The 18,205-nt window shown below is 39.4% G+C and overlaps 1 pseudogene; it reads left to right on the forward strand.

Annotated features, from left to right (window-relative positions):
* Positions 1 to 8,136: 8,136 nt before the first annotated feature.
* LOC101961380 (small ribosomal subunit protein uS10 pseudogene) lies at positions 8,137 to 8,490 on the forward strand (annotated as a pseudogene).
* Positions 8,491 to 18,205: the final 9,715 nt, after the last annotated feature.

Below are 18,205 nucleotides of genomic sequence, written 5' to 3' on the forward strand. Positions count from 1 at the left end.
TTAAATTCTTCTCTGGGAATATAGAATAATGACATAGAGACCATTAGTATACCATGGTCAATGGACCTTGAAGATCATTAGGACTCAGGAGCTTAGACCACCATCTTATGGTGGCCATGATATAGATGAATAAGCAAGCCAAAAAGACTAGAAAAACTGATGCACTGAAAGAAGCAAAGATTTCAAGAAGCGGGAGAGAGAGAGGGTGAGCTGATTGACAGCTCTGAAGCCTAGCTACAACCCTCACAGTTACCTGAGTCAAAATGAAATAGAAAATCTGAAGACATACAAAGGTATTGAATTAGTAACTATAAAACTTACAGAAAAGCCCAAGCCTATATGGCTTCAGGGGTGAATTCCACTAAATATTTAAAGAATTAAATGAATCCTTCACAAACCCTTCTAAAAAAATAGAAGAGTGAGAAATACTTCCTAACTGTTCTACATAGCCAATATTATCCTGATAACAAAACCAAAGACAGGATACTGAAAGCAAATCATAGACCAAAATTCCCTATGAACATAGATGCAAAATTCTCAGCAAAATACTAGTAAACTGAACCTAACAACATATAAAGAAAATACCATTGCTAAGTTGAATTTATTCCAGGAATGCAAGTGTGGTTTCATATTAGAAAATGTAATCTGCTACATTAATATAATAAAGGATAAAAATCCCATGATCTGCTCAGTAGACTGAGAAAATGCATGTGACAAAATCCTGCACACTTTCAGGATAAAACCACTCAAAAAATTAGGGACAGTAGAAAACTTCCTCAACAAGAATGTTTGCAAGAATCCCACAGTTAACCTACCTTAGAAGAGGAAACACTAAACATGTACCCCTAATATCAGGAACAAGACAAGGGTTCTGAAAAAATCCCATCATGAGATCCCCACTCTCATGACGTCATCAAACCTACTAATCTCTCCAAAACCCCACCTCCAAGTTCAGAGTGTGTTAGGTCTCTGAGATAGAATTTCAGGAGAACACAAGTCAAAGTAGATAAGACACCAAAGACATAAGTGCTAAAACAATTTTTTTTTAAATGTCGTGTTGAACGCTTGGTCACCAGCCTATGGCACTATTGGGAGGTGAGGAAACCTTTAGGAGGTGGAGCCTAGTGTTTGAGAGCCACAGCCGAAGGGCCCCAGCAAACTTCCTGCTGCCAGCAAACTTCCAGCTGCCAGCTGATGATTGGCTCACAGTGGCCCCAGCAAACTTCTAGCTGCCAGCTGATAGGCTCCTCTGCTGTGATGCTCATTGGGCTATTTCCCCGCCCTTTCAGATCACGGAGCTGCTCATTGGTGGACTTTTTGGCTCCGCCCACGCAACCCAGCCAATCGGCCTCAAGAGCAGGAGGGGGGGGGCGGTTAAGAGGCTTGTGGGAAGCCGGTGGTGGCAGTTGGGCTCTCAGGGAATTCCTGAAGAGCTCGTGTGGCCTGTGTGTTCTAAAAATAAAGTTCGTTTATGCTTGTCAAGTGGCTCGTGAGTTGTGCCCAGCCAGACTGCGGCACTAGTGGAATAAAGTCAGTGATGGTAGGTCATTGAGGGGCTCAAGGGGGTGTTGAGACCCAACCCCTTTCTTTCTCTCTTTTCTTCCCATGAGCCATGGAGTAAACAGCTTCCTTTGCCACACACTCCTGCTGTGAGGTATCGCTTCCCCATAGACCTCCGCATGGGGCCAATTGATCATGAACTAGAACCCTTGACACCATGAGCCAAAATAAACCTTTCCCTTTATGAAGTGGTCTATCTCAGGCATTTTGTCATGGTGACGGGCAGCTGACCAACACACTTTTCCTCTCCTCTCCCTGACTGGGATCTGTCCATTTTCCATGACTTTTATCTTCCGCTTAATGGGCTGCATTTCCCAGGTTCATGTGTTAAGTGGTTTCTGACTGTATTCGATCACTGGGGATCATGAGCAGGAAATTGGGGGTGAAAAGGAACCAGGCTATTTCTCCCTGCCCCCTGCTTTAACAGAATTTTTGGTAGTTGCTGTGTCTTTTCTATTTCTTCAGTTCCTTCCAGGCAAGTCTGCTGTGGTTCCAGCTCTCTGGATAATCCTCCAGTCTAGGGGTGATGCTGTTTCCTTCTGCTGTCAATCATTTTGGTTGTCCCACTGTCCTCTGATTCCTTGACCCTTCTTTCATATGGTTCACAGACTCGCTACATGAAAGTCCCTTTGTTTTAAATGTTCAAGAGGTTTCTGTTTCCAGTTACACCCTGATTGATTCAATTCAGAATCAGAAAAGGTTTCACAATAGGGTGAAGAAGACAGAAGTCTGAAGCCTGTGAGCCTAGGAAAGAAATCTGGATTATAGATGAATTGGAGAATCATTGACACAGAGGTGGTGGATAAAACCTGAGCCCAGGGAAGGATAGAACCTCAGGAGCAGCAAGACTGATCCAGGTAGGAAGCTCCATTGCCTCATGAAGCACCCCGTCCCAAATCAGTGGAAAACACTTTTTTAGAAGGAATTAAATTCCACCTTGCTGTCCTGTGCACCAACTGTGACTACATATTGAATCTAACATTTTTCCATGTGCCAGCCCTTCAACTTTTCAATGAGACATATCTTGCACCCTCCTATATCCTCTCTAATAAAACATCTCCACACTATGTTTGACAGGGCAAGGTTTCTGGGGCCCTTGCTCTTCTGACCCAGTTATTTTACCCTAACACACTCCCAGTGTTCATGACAGACAGGCTCCTAGGGCAGAGCACAAGTCTCAAGATATCACATCTCCCTTGCTGCATTTGTTATACCACTGTTGATACATCCAAGGCTGAATTCATTTTGGAATTGTGAGCCAACTCATGGATTTGCAGACATGTCAGAGAATGGGAGGAAGGACAAGGCTATTTGAGCTAAACTTGCCCGTTCCTACTGTGGTTGTTGGTAACCCAACACGTATTACAATGTCTTGCACTTTGCCCACCTCCATTCCATAGGTTGTGAAATTTTCCCACTTTCCAGTAGCTGGGGATGAGAGGTATATATAACAGTGCTGACCAATTAAATATGATTGTAAATCTGTTGGGTGCTTCTGAGAAGGTTTTTTCCTAAAAACAGAGACATGTCTCTGGAGCTATCCTTTCCTGGTCCCATCTGCCTTTAACATAGTTATTTATTGTGAGAGGAATGCCCACAGAATCTCAGAGGGACATGCCTGACAGAGTTAGGCCACTGAGTCAATATGGGCCACTCCCATCTGTGGGTTTCCTGTTGTGTTAGAGAAAAAGTCTGAACCAATCCACTGGGGAAAGATAATTTCCATTTATATTACAAAGAGTTAATATCCCTAATATTTTAAAGGTCCTGAAATAGGGAACACAACTATATAGAAAAATAAGCATGGGGGCTAGGATTGTGGCAGGACCCGGGTTCGATCCTCAGCACCACATAAAAATAGAGGCATTGTGTTGTGTCCATCCACATCTAAAAAATAAATATTTAAAAAGAAAGAAAAATAAGCATGGAATATGAACAGAATATTAATTGAAAAAATGCAAATGACTGTTCACCATAAGAAAAGATGCTCAGCTTTGCTCATTAGAGAAATATAACTAAAAACTGAGATTTCATTCTTACAAGATTTCATTCCTACAAGAATGGCAAAAATTAAAAATTCAAAACGTATGTGTGAATATGCCACAATGAAACCTAACACTCTGCATAATTGAGATGCACCAATAAAAAATTCAAAAATTTAACATCATACTCTGTTGTTGAAGCTCTGGGGAATAGATGCTCTCATACTTTGGTGGTTGGAATACAAAGTTGAACATTCTCTGTGGAAAAGAATTTGGCAATATTATCTCTACACTCATTCTTTGACTCAGCAATCTTACTTTTAGAAAAATATTCCAAATATATGATGGCAAAAACACAAAAAGATATCTTGCAAGTTTACTCATTACAGGATCATTACAGTGCAAAAGCCCCCACTCACCCGCCTAACAATAGGGGATTTTTCAATAACAATGGCATATCTATATAGTGGGAATCTATGAATTGTTAAAAAAAAAAAAAACTAGAACCACTTCTATATACTACCAAAAAAAAAAGAGTTTCAAAGATATATATTTTAAGAAAAAATACAGAAAACATGTAAACAGTCATCCTTTTGGTATCTACAGAGGATTAGTTCCAGGACCCTTATGAATACCAAAATCCAAAATTCAAGTCCCTATAAAAAATGAGGCAATATTCCCATATAACATACACTCATTCTCTCATACACTTTACATCATTATAATACCTAATATGATGTAAATAGCCATTATATTATACTATTTAAGAAATAAAGACAAGAAAAAGGTCTGTACATACTTGGTACAGATGCAATTATTTTTTTTTTCCTCAAAATTGTTTTTATTTCCCAATGGTTGAACCCATCAATGCAGAAACTGCAGATAGAGTACTGACTATATAGTATACTACCATTTGTTTAAAAAGTAGTGGGGTAAAATTATATTTTTAATGGAAAGATAGATTACAACTTTTTTGTTGTTGTTAAAAAAAATGATTACCTGTTGGGCATGGTGGAGCATACCTGTATTCCCAGTGGCTCAGGAGGCTGAGGCAGGAGATCAAGAATTCAAAGCCAGCCTCAGCAACTTAGCAAGGCCCTAACTTAGCAAGGCCCTAAGTAACTCAGCAAGACCCTGTCTCAAAATAAAATTTAAAAAAGGACTGGGGATGTGGCTAGGTGGTTAAGCACCTCTGGGTTCAATCCCCAGTACCTCCCCCCTGCCAAAAAATTACCTAAAGAGAAGAGGGAAGAAAAAATAATGGAGGAGACAAGAAAACTAGGTTTTATTCTTCATAATTATAAAATTTAATTTTAAAATCAATCCCTAAAATGTCAAAACTGAAATGAAACAAGTAAGACAAAAATAAATCTCTGCCTCATTAAAATGATTTCTAATATGGGGTCAATTTTGCAATCCTGAGATAAATCCAATCATAACATATTATCTCTTTTATCCACTATGCAATTCTCTTTGCTACTATTTCATTTAGGGTTTCCATTTTGTTATTCGTTAGAGATTAGCCTTTATTTTTTCTTTCTCACACTATATTGTCTTTTTCTTCTTCCTTTAATAAAGGTTATACAGTCTTATAAGCATTGTCTAAGTGTTCTATTTCTTTACCATGGAGGAATTTACATATTATTGGAAGTTTTGTTATTTTAATGTTTGGTAGAATTTAGCCACATAAAGCAACCAAAAGCAACAGAAAAAAATATGTAAAACAATGGCTTTCAAGAAACTGGACATCAAGTAATGTGAGACAACTGTAAACAAAGTAAATCAACCAATTTCACCAGGTTCCAGGACTTAAAATAGGAAGGGAGGACTCAGGCAGAGCCTGGTACACACCCCAAACTGAGTAGAAGAGCTGAGAGTCTGAGAAGATCAAAAGTATTTCGAATGGAATGAAAATAAAACAGATAATTTCAAAATGTGTGGATACAGATAAAGCAGTGCTTTGAGAGAAATTTAAGTACAGACCCCTGTATTAGAAAAAAATAAAATGATCACACCTTCTACCTTAAGAGGCCTGTTACACCCAAAGAAGACAGAAAAAAAAAAAAAGCATGAAAATCAGGAGACATATCAAAGAAATAAAAAAACAGAAAAACAATAGAAAAATCAATGAATCCAAAAATGATTTCTTTAGAAGATAATAAGTCAATATAACTCCATCCAGGCTACTTAGAAAAAAGAAGGAGAAAAGACAGAATTTACCAACAGGAATGACAGAAATAATACTACTAATAACACAAAAAAGATAATAAGGAATATTGTGAAAAACTTTGTATTATGACAACTTAGATAAAATAGACAAATTCCTTGAGACACAAAATTCCAAAACTCACTCAAGAGGAATAGCTCATATCTATAAAAGAAATTGAACTTGTAGTTTAAAAATTCTGACAAAGAAAATTCCAGCCCACAAGATATTATAGGAGAAAACAAATCTATCAAACATTAAAGAGTAAAGCAACAACTTCTGCTCCAACTCTCAAAAAATTAAAGAGGAGGACATACTTCTAATGCCTTCTGTGAGTCTAACATTATTACCCTGACACCAAAACCAGACATCACAAAAACTACAGGCCAACATCCATAATGAGTATAAATGCATGAATCCCAAATAAAACTTTAGCAAATCAAATACAACAATATATATATATTTTTTTTTAAATGATAGTACATCATGATCAATTGGAATTTATCCAAGGAATGAATGTTTGGTGTAATATCACAAAATTAGTATAATTCACCATATTGGCATACTAAAAAAGTAAAACACTGTGATCATTACAATGGATGCAGAAAAAAACATTTGACGAAATCCAACATCCTTTTATCTTATTTATTTATTTCTGTTGTTCTTTTATCTTGTTTTTGCAGTTCTGGAGATTGAACCGAGGCCCTCGCACATATTAGGCAAGTGCTATTCTGATGAGCGATACCCCCAAACTCCAATATCCTTTTATGATTTTAAATAAAATCTCTTAGCAAAGTAGGAAGTAAAGAGATTTCTTCAGCTTCATAACAAAATCTATAAAAAATCTACAGCTAAAAAAATAAAAATAAAAATTTTTTAAAAACCCTCACACTTAAAAAAACCTCACACTTAATGATGCTAAATAGAATGCTTTTCTTCTAAGATCAGGGGCAAAGCAAGAATGCCTGTTCTCATAATTTCTGTTCAACAGTGTGTTGGAGGTCCTAGCCAGTGCAATTAGGCCAGGGAAAGAAATAAAAGGCATCCAGTATTTATTTGTAGGTGGTATGATCTCCTATATAGAAAATTTAATGGAATCTACAAGAAAACTACCAGAATCAATAATAAGTTAGCAGAGTTGCAGGATTATGAGATCAATATAAAAAATCAATTATACCTCTAGATACCAGCAATGAACAATCAGAAGTTGACATTTTAAAAAATACCACTTATAGTAGCATAAATAAATATGAAGTGCTTAGGAATAAATCTGACAAAATATATGAAAGACTACAATGCTGAAAACTATAGAACATTGCTGAGAAAAATTAAAGTGGACCTAAATAAATTAAGTGATACTCTATGTTCATGGGTTGGAAGACTCACTAAAATGTTAGAACTCTCCCCAAATTGATGTATGGGTTCAGTGCAATCCCACCCCAAATTCTAGTAGGCTTTTTTTTTCCTTAGAAATAGGCAAGGTGATTCTAAAATTCATATTGACATACAAAAGACCCAGAAAAGCCATAATGAGTTTGTAAAAGAACAAAGTTGAAGGAATAACACTACATGATCTTAAAATTTGTTATGAAGGTACAGTTATTAAGATATGCTTTATTTATATAAAAATAGACAAACAGATCAATGAAACAGAAAATGGAATCTAGAATTAGATTCCCACATATATGAAAACTGATTTCAGCAACGATGCAAAGGCAACTCAACAGAGAAAAGACAATCCTCTTGACAAATGATGTGTGAACAAATTGACTATCCGTACACAATCCATACCTTGCACCATTTGTAAAATTAACTCAAAATGAATCTTAAGTCTAAATGCAAACATTAAAACTGTAAAACTTTTCAAAGAAAACATAGGAGAAAATCTTTATGAACTTGGATTAGATAAAGATTTCTTAAACATGGTACAATTGGTAAAAGAAAATTTGACAAGTTAGACTCCATCAAAATTAAGAATTTCTGCTTCTTTTTTTATTTTTTTTTATTTTTATTTTTTTTTATTGTTGATCGTTCAAAACATTACAAAGAGGAAAGGAGGGGTAAGACAAGATAATACAAATGGAAGAAATGATTTACAGTAGAAGGGGTAGAGAGAGAAAAGGGGAGGGGAGGGGAGGGGAGGGGGCATAGTAGAGAATAGAACTGACAGCAGAATACATCAGACACTAGAAAGGCAATATGTCAATCAACGGAAGGGTAACTGATGTGATACAGCAATCTGTATACGGGGTAAAGTTGGGAGTTCATAACCCGCTTGAATCAAACTTGAGAGCAATGCTGTTACAGGTACACCGTGCTGCCCACTTCTGCTCCTGACTCATTGCTGTTCTCCCTTGCTGAGGAACGAGTGGGTCAGGAAGCCGCACCATGGTGTTAAAAAACACCAGAAAGACACCTGTGGAACCACAGGAGGCAATTCATTGAATTAGAATTACCCTTACCAGCCACAATGTGGAATCCCTCAAGAAAGTGTGTGCTGCCTTGATCAGAGGCACAAAGGGAAAGAATCTCAAAGTGAGAGGACCTGTTGGCTTGCCTAGCAAGAGAATCACTGCAAGAAAAACACCTTGTGGTGAAGGTTCCAAGACATGGGATCCATTTCCAGGTGAGAATCCACAAGCAACTCATTGACTTGCACAGCCCTTCTGAGGTTGTTAAGCAGATTACTTCCACCAGGATTGAGCAGGAGAGGAACTCAAAGTTACCAAGGCAGATGCCTAAGCCTGCTGTTTTAATAAATCAATTATCAGTTGCTAACAAAAAAATAAAAAATAAAAATTTCTGCTCTTTGAAAGACTGTTGAGAGAGTAAAACCAGATGGGGTAGCTCTTACTTATGATCTCAGCTACTTAGGAAGGTGGCCAAAACAGGAGGATCACAAGTTCAAGGCTAGCCTCAGCAACTTAGCAAGACCCTCAATAATTTAATGAGACCTTGACTCAAAACAAAAAAAAAAATAAAAACAAAAAAGACTGAGGATATGTTTCAGTGGTACATCACTCTGGGCTGAGAGAGAGAGAGAGAGAAAAGCAGAGAGTAAATGAAACACAGGCTTCAAACTGAACAAAAAAGTCTGTGAATCACATATCTAAAGAACTCTAAAAACCAAAAAATATGAAAACAAACAACTAAATTAAAAATGGGTAAAAAACTTGCACAGATACTTCACCAAAGAAGATATATATGTAGCAAATAAACACATGGTGATTTTCAATGTCATTAATCATTAGGGAAAAAAATTAAAACCACAGTGAGACATCGCTACACAACTCTAATGGCTAAAATTTTAAAAACTGACCATACAGGGCTGGGGTTGTAGCTCAGTGGCTGAGCTCTCACCTCACATGCATGAGGCACTGGGTTCAATACTCAGCACCTCATACAATAATAAATAAATAAAACAAAGATATTGTGTCCATCTACAACTAAAAAAAAAATTAACAAAAAAAGAAAAAAAAACTGACCACACAAAGTGTATACAATGGTGGGGAGAAACTGGAACTCTCACACACTGCTGGTGGTAATGTAAAATAGTGCAACCACTTTGGAAAATTATGTGTTGGTTTCTTAAAAAAGGTAAATAAAAGCCTACCATATGTTCCAACCTTTCCAATTCTACATTTTTACCCAAAAGAAATGAAAGCATATGTCCATGCAAACACTTATAGATCAATATTGAAAGGAGATTTATTTGTAACAACCAAAAACTAAAAAAGACTCAAATGTCCATCAACAAATGAATGAATAAAGAAATTGTGGTATAACCATACAATGAAATACTACTCCGCAATTAAAAGAATGAACCATTGATGAATACAACAACATAAATGAAACTCAGTATAATATACTGAGTGAAAGAAGACAGATAAAAAAGAATACTACTGTATGATTCCACTTACTTAAAATTCTAGAAAACAAAAACTACTCTAAAGTGACAGAAAGCAATCAATGATCGCCTGGTATGGTAGGCAACCTTTCAAATGGCTTCCTAAGATTGCCACCTCCTGGTATAACTCCTTCCCCTTGTGAGTGGGCTGGATTTTGGAGTGATTGATTTCCAATAAACAGAAAGTGGTAAACATGATGAGATGTAATTTTTAAGATTAAAAAATAGTGACTTTCATCTTCCTGGCTGATGTACTGTACTGTCCCCACCCTCTCTCCCCACTCCTCCCATCCTCTCTGAAGAGATCGACTTCTATGTTGTGAGTTGCACTAAGAAGAGGTCCATGTGGCAAGTAACTGAGTGAGGACTGTGGCCAATAGCTAGTGAGAAGCTGAAGCCTTCAGTTCAACAGCTTGTGAGGAACTAAATCCCTCCTTGAAAGAACTATCTCCCCAATCAAGCTGTCAGATGAGATCACAGCCCTGGCCAATGCCTGGGTCACAACCTTGAGGCAGAGGCCTCATGTCAGTTAGACCCACATTCTTGACCCAGAGAAATTGATAAATGATAAATGTTTGTTGCTTTAAGCTTATTTATTACACAACAATAAATAATTAATACATCTCTAAATGGAGAAAGTATAAGAGGCAAGAGAGAGGGATTGCAACTGTATCTTTTGGAGATAATGGATATGTTCATCACATTGATTGATATGATGGTTTCGTGGTTGTACTCATAGTCAAACTTAGTAATTTATACACTTTAAATATGTGCATTATTGTTTAGTGATGATACCTCAATGAAGCTGTTATATAAAAGATTGCTACAAGATCAAGAAGAAGACTAAGAATACATCAATGGACTCAGTAACATGGAGGACATTGGCCAAGGATGATCTGCAGTCTGGATTTGCCCAGGACTGAGGTAGTTCTTGGAATACAAGACTTTCCGTTTTAAAACCCAAGAAAGCCCAGACACACAGGGATGAGCTGGTTACTGTATTGATAACACTAACAAGAATGACAGGGGCGTCCACTAAGGAAGTCAATGACAACTTGGACAAATGTCATTTGCGTGGAATGCTAAAAGGATCAAAACCTTGTAGAATAGGTCAAGACAGAATGGGAGAAGAATTATGGACACTGAATACAGTTATCCCTCTGTATCCATGGGTGACTGGTTCCAGAACCCTCTTGGATACCAAAATCCATGGCTGCTAAAATCCCTTATATAAAATGGAATAGTATTTGCATATAACCTAAGTCCACTCTCCATAATACTTTATTTCCAGATTGCTTAGAATACTTAATACTATGTAAATCATGTTATACTGTATTGCTTAGGGAATAATGACAAGAAATAAGTCTGTCCAGGCATGGTGGCATACCGCCTGTAATCCCAGTGGCTCAGGAGGCTGAGGCAGGAAGATCACAAGTTCAAGGCCAGCCTCAACAATTTAACAAGGCCCTAAGCAACTTAGTGAGATCCTATCTCTAAATTTAAAAAAAATTCAAAAAGTTTGAGGATGTGGCTCAGTGGTTAAGCACCCACAAGTTCAATCCCCAGCATCAAAAACAGAAAAAAGAAAGAAAGAAAAGAAAAGAAAGAAAGAAAATAAAAGAAAAAAGTCATGCATGTTATGTATAGTTTTAATTTTTTTCAAATATTTCTTTTTTTAAGAGAAAATTCTTTTTTTTCCCTGAGTATACGCAGTTGGTTAAATCCGGGGATGTGGAACTCACATACAGGGAGAGCAACTATATAAACAACTCTTTTGAGAAGTTTTTTTGCAGGAACAAGGAGAGAATTGTGGTCATGGCTGGAGGGGATGTGAAGTAAGTTTTAAGATGGGAATCAATACAGCCTGTTTTGAGTGCTAATGGAAATAATCCAGTAAAGAGAAAGGTTGATAATGCTGCAGTATGCAGAGAAGAGATAATCACAACACCAGCCCTGCAGTAGAGGAGACCTACTTATCAAATCAGTTTCCACATGTGGCCTGAGGCTCTCTGCCAGGCCACAGAAGCTCCCCATGGGTCACGTGACACAAACAAAATTGTAAGTCCTTCCTTTAATTCTTAACAGGCAAGTGACTCATGCTTCTATCAACTCACATTTTTGGTTTACTAAAGGTTACTTACCAGGAACCTCATGCGTTAGTCATGGAAGGTTATTAACATGCACTGTTCATGTACTAAAATTACCCAAGACTCCAATTGTGTCTGATTGCTAAGAAACCTGGCTGCCACACAGCTCGGAGCAATGTTGTCAAATTCCTACCTTCAAGCACACTTGCAGATGGCTAGAATTTCACAATGTTGGTGAAAAGCACATGGTCAATACTTCATCAGCGCTGCCCTGAACTGGCCATGGTGTTTTTCATTATCGATGGCCTTGTTATTAGTCTCTTTTAGTTTAGCTGTAACGTTATTCATGTAGCTTTTTGTAGGTTGTTGGGGTACTTTCACAGTCTATAGTGATCCAGATTTGCATCAGTGATATTTGGCCTATACGTTTCTTATATCAGGTCTCAAAAGACTCTGTAAGTTCCACATTCAAATATGAACCACTCGAATCCTTATTGCCTATAGAGGAACGTGTCATGTTTGCTTGCAAATATCAGCTACTTTGATAAATAAAATAGGCTGGGCACAGGGCTGCACACCTGTAATTCCAACTACTTGGGAGTTTGAGGCAGGAGGATCATGAGTTTGAGGCCAGCCTGGGCAACGTAGCGAGAGCTGTCTCAATATAAACAGTGAAATTGCTGATTTATTTTTAAATTTATGGGGAATTATTTCATGGTATAAACTCCCTTAGTACTTTCATATTCTACTACAATAACTAGTTAAGTGAATCATTTATATTGCTCGCAGCACCATAAATCTAACTGGTTTTATTTCTTTCCATCTTTCATAATCCTTGAGTTTTCCCTAGAGAAACTAGCTTGGAAGGAAGGGCACGAAGTCACATCCTGTCTATGAGGGACACAATCAAAAGGTTCAGGAGCCCTGATCTAGAAGAGGTTTTTAGGCCTTCGTACCAGCCCAGGCAGAGTTGACACCTCCCTCACATCGTGCCAGCTGCAGTTTTCCTGATTCCAGCTGGCACCCACCAGTGCCCACAGCCACCCTTCCTTCTTAGGGATCAGCCCAGCATAATGAGCTGACTTTGCAACTCATGGATTATATAAAATCTGGGGTGACTTTTCTTTCTTTCTTTCTTTCTTTCTTTCTTTCTTTCTTTCTTTCTTTCTTTCTTTCTTTTCTTTCTTTCTTTCTTTCTTTCCTTTTCTCCTGTGGCTCCTCTTTTTCCCTTCCCAAGATATTTACGACTCTAAATATAGCTTCCAACAGGTGTACACTGGAGCAGGGAGGCTGCGCTCCAGCTGTCCCCAGACACGTGACTTCTCTCCAACCAGTTTGCTGGAATCTGGGGCCCTGGGCACACACACTGAGTGAGAATGCCCCTGCTGGCTGATGGCAGGAGAGGAGGATGGAGGGACAGCTTCTCACTCCTGAAGCAAAGCTGAGCCCACGAGAGTGCGAGGTAGCCCCAGGACGACTCTGGTTCATCAGGGAAGAAGGAAGCAGGTACTCTTTTCCCATTCGTGGGAGAGACTGCCAGATGTCAACTCTCTGTCACCTTTTCCTTCTTTCTTATTAATGTCACCCTCATTGGTGGCAGGAGGAGCCTGGAAAAGAGAGAGCAAAACAAAAAAGCCTAACTAAACAAAACTAAAATCTTACATTTCCCAGCTTGTTCTGGCCAATAAGATATAAGTTAAAGTTTTCCAAGAAAGAGTTACTTTCCTCCCTTCCTGCCTAGATCATGAGGAGTAGACCTATAGCAGCTATCTCGTGACCAAGAGGGAAATGCCCAGAGAAATAGACTGTAGACGCAACATCCTTGCACCCCCAACCACCACCACTACCTCACCAGTTCCATTTCTGCCATTCTCAACTGAACGAAAGTCCCAACTCATCAAACACCCTTTACCTGGGGCCCGGGGCTGTGGTTTATGACTGAGGCCAGTCCTGTTTGATGTCCTCCTCCCTCCCTCACTTCTTTCATGTCTTCCTCTCTCCTGTTCTCTTTTCTTCCTTCCCCATTGAGCTTCTTCTCTGCACTGACTTCTGGGCCATGAGCAAGGAAAGCGGGATGGAACTTGGGGTGGCTTGGGGAGAACCTGACACCTGTTCTGTGGGGTTGATCTTATCCTCGGAGCTAAGCCTGGGCTTCCTCGGTGCTGTAGAAGGCCCTCACTCTGCCTGTGGTTCGTTCTTTTCTCAGTGGGGCAGGAGGTGGGCGAGGGAAAAGGGTAAAACTCTGACTCTGAGTCAGACAGACTGGTGCAAGGCAGCGGGCTTTGCCCCTGTTGGCTGGGAGAGTTGGCTCAATTGCTCAGTGTGTATGTGAACTCTTCCACACAATGAAGAATGAAGAGATTTAGCAATAGGTCACTTTTAGTGGGCACCTGCTCTGAGAAGGTGGCTTTCGGGTGCTATTTTAGTTCTTCAGAGCCAGTGCTTTTCAAACTTGAATGTGCAGAGTCACTAGAAGTCAGTGAAATTGCAGGTTTGGGTTCAGGAAGTCTAGGGTTTTGATGGAAGAATTCCTCACCATCCACCGTGGTTAGTACTTGAGTCCAAGGGAAACCTGTCATTCATGCTGGGGGAATGTGGGTGTTGACAAGGAGATAGGGGCACCATGATGAGGCTGTTTCTGGAAAAAAATTATACCCATATTGATCAACACCAAAGTTTTGCTTATGACCCATGGTTCGGTGACCCCATTCAATTAGTATTTTAGTCATGTTCAGATAGACTTCCGGTTTGGGGCTCACCACCCTGGGCTCCTTTAGTAGCTAAAGCAAGTGCCGTCTTGATGACATTGTAATCTACATTAAGTCATATGTTATTTCCTCAATTACAGAAACAAAGTATGGGAATACAGAGCACACACAGCCTCACACCCATCCTTCTCCTCTCTGATGTTTTCTTCTTAAGAAACAAACACATGGCTTCATTACCAACAAGCTCAGAATAAATTAATAGAAGCTGAAATCCGTGAAATTAGATTCACTTTTCTAATTAGCGGGAGGGTTCACAGATACCGGGCGGTCTTTATCACGGGTTCTCTTCTCAGGAAGGGGATTGCCATTCATGATCTCAGAAAATTAAGCCCTCCCCTTCTTACAGTCTACAAAGGAGTTTCTGATTGAAGTGTAAATGTGAATTTCCTTTGGCCACCTGGAAGATCATTTTGAAGTTGTGAATTTTGAGCAAATTCCTCATTAATTCCACCGAGTGGTTGGGAGATTGTGTGATACAGCAATTTCCATTTTCAAAGGAATTGTCTTTTCACTAATAACATCCTCAGATTAGTTGGCACCCTCTGCCATGGAGTTCAAAGTGATTTCGAGATTTTTTTTCATCTTTAAATCCCATATCTCAGAGAGAGGAAACAGAGGCCAGAAGAGAAGGCAACTGCCATCCAGACACTCAAGTGAATGAAGGAGGCTGAGGACGGGAGTCAGAGGCCAAGCAGAAATGAAGCAAGATGACCTGGCACATCAGTGGCAGCCCCCCAGCGACCCAACACATCCCACCTTGTATTTTATTCCTTACCTCCAGCCAACCAGCCAATTATTTCCCAAAAATCTGAAATTTTCAGACCCACAGGATTCAAAGCAAAGACTCTAAAGTCCTGACCCTGCCTCTTCTAACGATTCACTAAATGACTTAAGGAGCAAAATGTTCCCAGTAAAAGAATGGGTTCCCTGTCCACAACAGCTAAGTGGCCACTTTCCAGAAGTTCCTTCACTCATAAATCTCTTCAGTTATTTGATGAAATTTTATTGAGCACCTACTATGTGCCAGATACTGTCCTAGAAATATAGATGTGAATGAAATGGGGGAAAAATTGCCATCACAGGGGTTATTCTAGTGAAAAAGATAAACAATAAAAAAGAAAAAAAAGTGAACTATAAATTTTGTCAAATGGTGCTAAGTGATAGGGTAAGAATAAAGCAAGAACATAGAATTTTAACTATCAGGGTGCATAAGGAGTTGAAATTTTGGTTGTGGTAATCGGGGAACACTGCACTGAAAGAGTCCAGGAAGAGAAGGAAGATCACAGTGAATGCTAGGGAGGGGAAGAGGGGTGACACAATCTGGGTGGAACATGGTAACAGATGTTTTCTCAGAATCTTTTAAAGTAAATTCACTCTTCTCTGCCTCTGCTTTTGCATCTGTGAAAGTATTCTTCAGAGGACTGACGAGGTTTGAAATGTTTATATATATACCCAGTTAAGCAGTATTCCCCTCTAAAATTCATGTTAACCCAGAACTTCAGAATATAACCTTATTTGGAAATAAGGTCCTTGCAGATATAATTAAGTGGATGTCATACCAGTTTAGAGCGGGACCTGAATTTAAGGAGTAATGTCCTTATAAAAAGGCCATGCAGAGGCACAGGAGACATACACCAGGAAGACAGCCATGTAAAGATGGAGGCAGAAATTGGAGTGACACAGCTACAAAACAAGGAATGCCTGCAATTGCCAGCCATCTCCAAAAGATAGGAAAGAGGCGTGGAAGAAATTCTCTCTCAAACTCCAGAAGGATCCAACACTGAACTGTGAAAGAATAAATTTCTATTGTTTTAGCAGCCCTAGGAAGACAATATCAATTTTGTACCAAGAAATGATATTGTAAACCAGGCATGGTGGAGCACACCTGTAATCCCAGCGGCTTGAGAGGCTGAGGCAGGAGGATCTCAAGTTCAAAGTCAGCCTCCGCAAAAAGTGAATCTATAAGCAACTCAGTGAGACCCTGTCTCTAAATACAAAATAGGTTCAGAGTTGAGTGCTCCTGAGTTCAATCTCTGGTACAAGAAGGAGGAGGAGGAGGAAAAGGAGGAGGAGAAGGAGGAGAGAAAGAACGTTGCTATAATAAATGCAGAGATGATTGGTAGAAATATGGACATTAAAGGATATTCTGGTGAAAGTTCTGAAGAAAGCAAAAAGGACAATAGAGAAAACTTCTATCATCTTAGAGAAAACACATGTATTCGTGAACACAATACTGGTAGAAATGTGAACGTGAAAGATGTCTCTGGTGATGTCTCAGATGGAAATGAGGAGCATTGCTATTAAAGACTGGAGGAAAGTGACCCTTGTTATAAGGCAGCAGAGAACTTGTGAATTGTGCTGTAGTGTTGGGTAGAAAATAGAATTTATAGGTTGGCAAACTTGGATATTTAGCTGAGAAGATTTCCTAGCAAAATATGAAAGGTGCAGCCTGGCTTTTCCTTGATGTTTATGGTAATATGTAAGAGGAAAGAGAAATTTAGAAGGAAATACTAAGCAAAGAGGAAGCAGGAGGACTTGATTATTTGTCAAGTTCTTAGCCTACCCATATTATAAAAGATGCTAAGGCCTGCTCTGGAGAGAACACCTGGGATTTGGCTTGACAGGTGACTCACAGATCCAACCAATCCTCTCAGCAGATGCCAGAAATACAGATGAGGTAATCCAGGAAGGATCTGTGGAGAACTCTCTTGTCTGCTGTCATGGATCCTCTTGACAGACAGAGAAGACTCACAAGAAGATTTTGAAAATGTCATACCACCAAAAACCACCAGCTTGGACGAAGGAAACAGAGACAGAACAAAAATGAAGGCAGGTTCCCAGAACTCTGGGTTTCTACAGGCAGGACACGAGCCAAGAGAGCTACTCAGTTGTTAAAATGTGTTACCCTGTCAATAAAAGAAAGGATGGTGTTGAAGGTGGCATAGAAACCAGCAAGGCTGCCTATGCTTCCCCTAAAGAAAGTGGCATCCAAAACGTCAGAACCCTGAGCGGCAGTTCTTATTGCCCACATTTTTTGTTTGTTTATTTATTTGTTGTTTTTACAGTATAGGGGTTGGATCCAAGAGCACTGTACTGCTGAGCTACATCCCCAGCCCTTTTTAAAATTTCCAGACGAGGTCTGGCTAACTTACCCAAGCTGACCTTGAACTTGCAATCCTTTTGCCTCAGCCTCCTGAATAGCTTGAATTACAAGTATAACCTGGCAAAAGGAAAGAAAAATCAGGGGACCACAAAGCAGAAACTGGGGTGACTCCTCAGCTGTAGTCCTTGGATAGAGCTCACATTGATCCAGAGACTGATGGATTTAAAAAAAAAAAAAAAAAAAGTTATTTCAACTTGTTATGGTTTAGACATGAGTTGTCTCCCAAGGTGAAATGATTGGATCCTGAGCGCTGTAACCTGATCAGTCTGTCCTAGGCCAGCAACTGTAGGCAAGTGGCACGTGACTGTAGGAGGTAGGTCTCTGGGGGCCTTGGAAGGGTTCGTCTTCCCTGTGGCCCCTTCGCCCTCTCTCTTCTCCCTGCTTCCTGGCTGCCATGTCCTTAGCAGCTTCCCTCCACCACGCCCCTCCACTGGGATGCGAGGCCTCACCTGGGCCCATGGTAATAGAGTTGGCTCATTGTGCACTACATCTTGGGAACCATGAGCCAAAATACACTTTTCTCCCTCTAAGT

This window comes from Ictidomys tridecemlineatus, chromosome 5, assembly GCF_052094955.1.
Source record: "Ictidomys tridecemlineatus isolate mIctTri1 chromosome 5, mIctTri1.hap1, whole genome shotgun sequence".
Classification (NCBI taxonomy): domain Eukaryota; kingdom Metazoa; phylum Chordata; class Mammalia; order Rodentia; family Sciuridae; genus Ictidomys; species Ictidomys tridecemlineatus.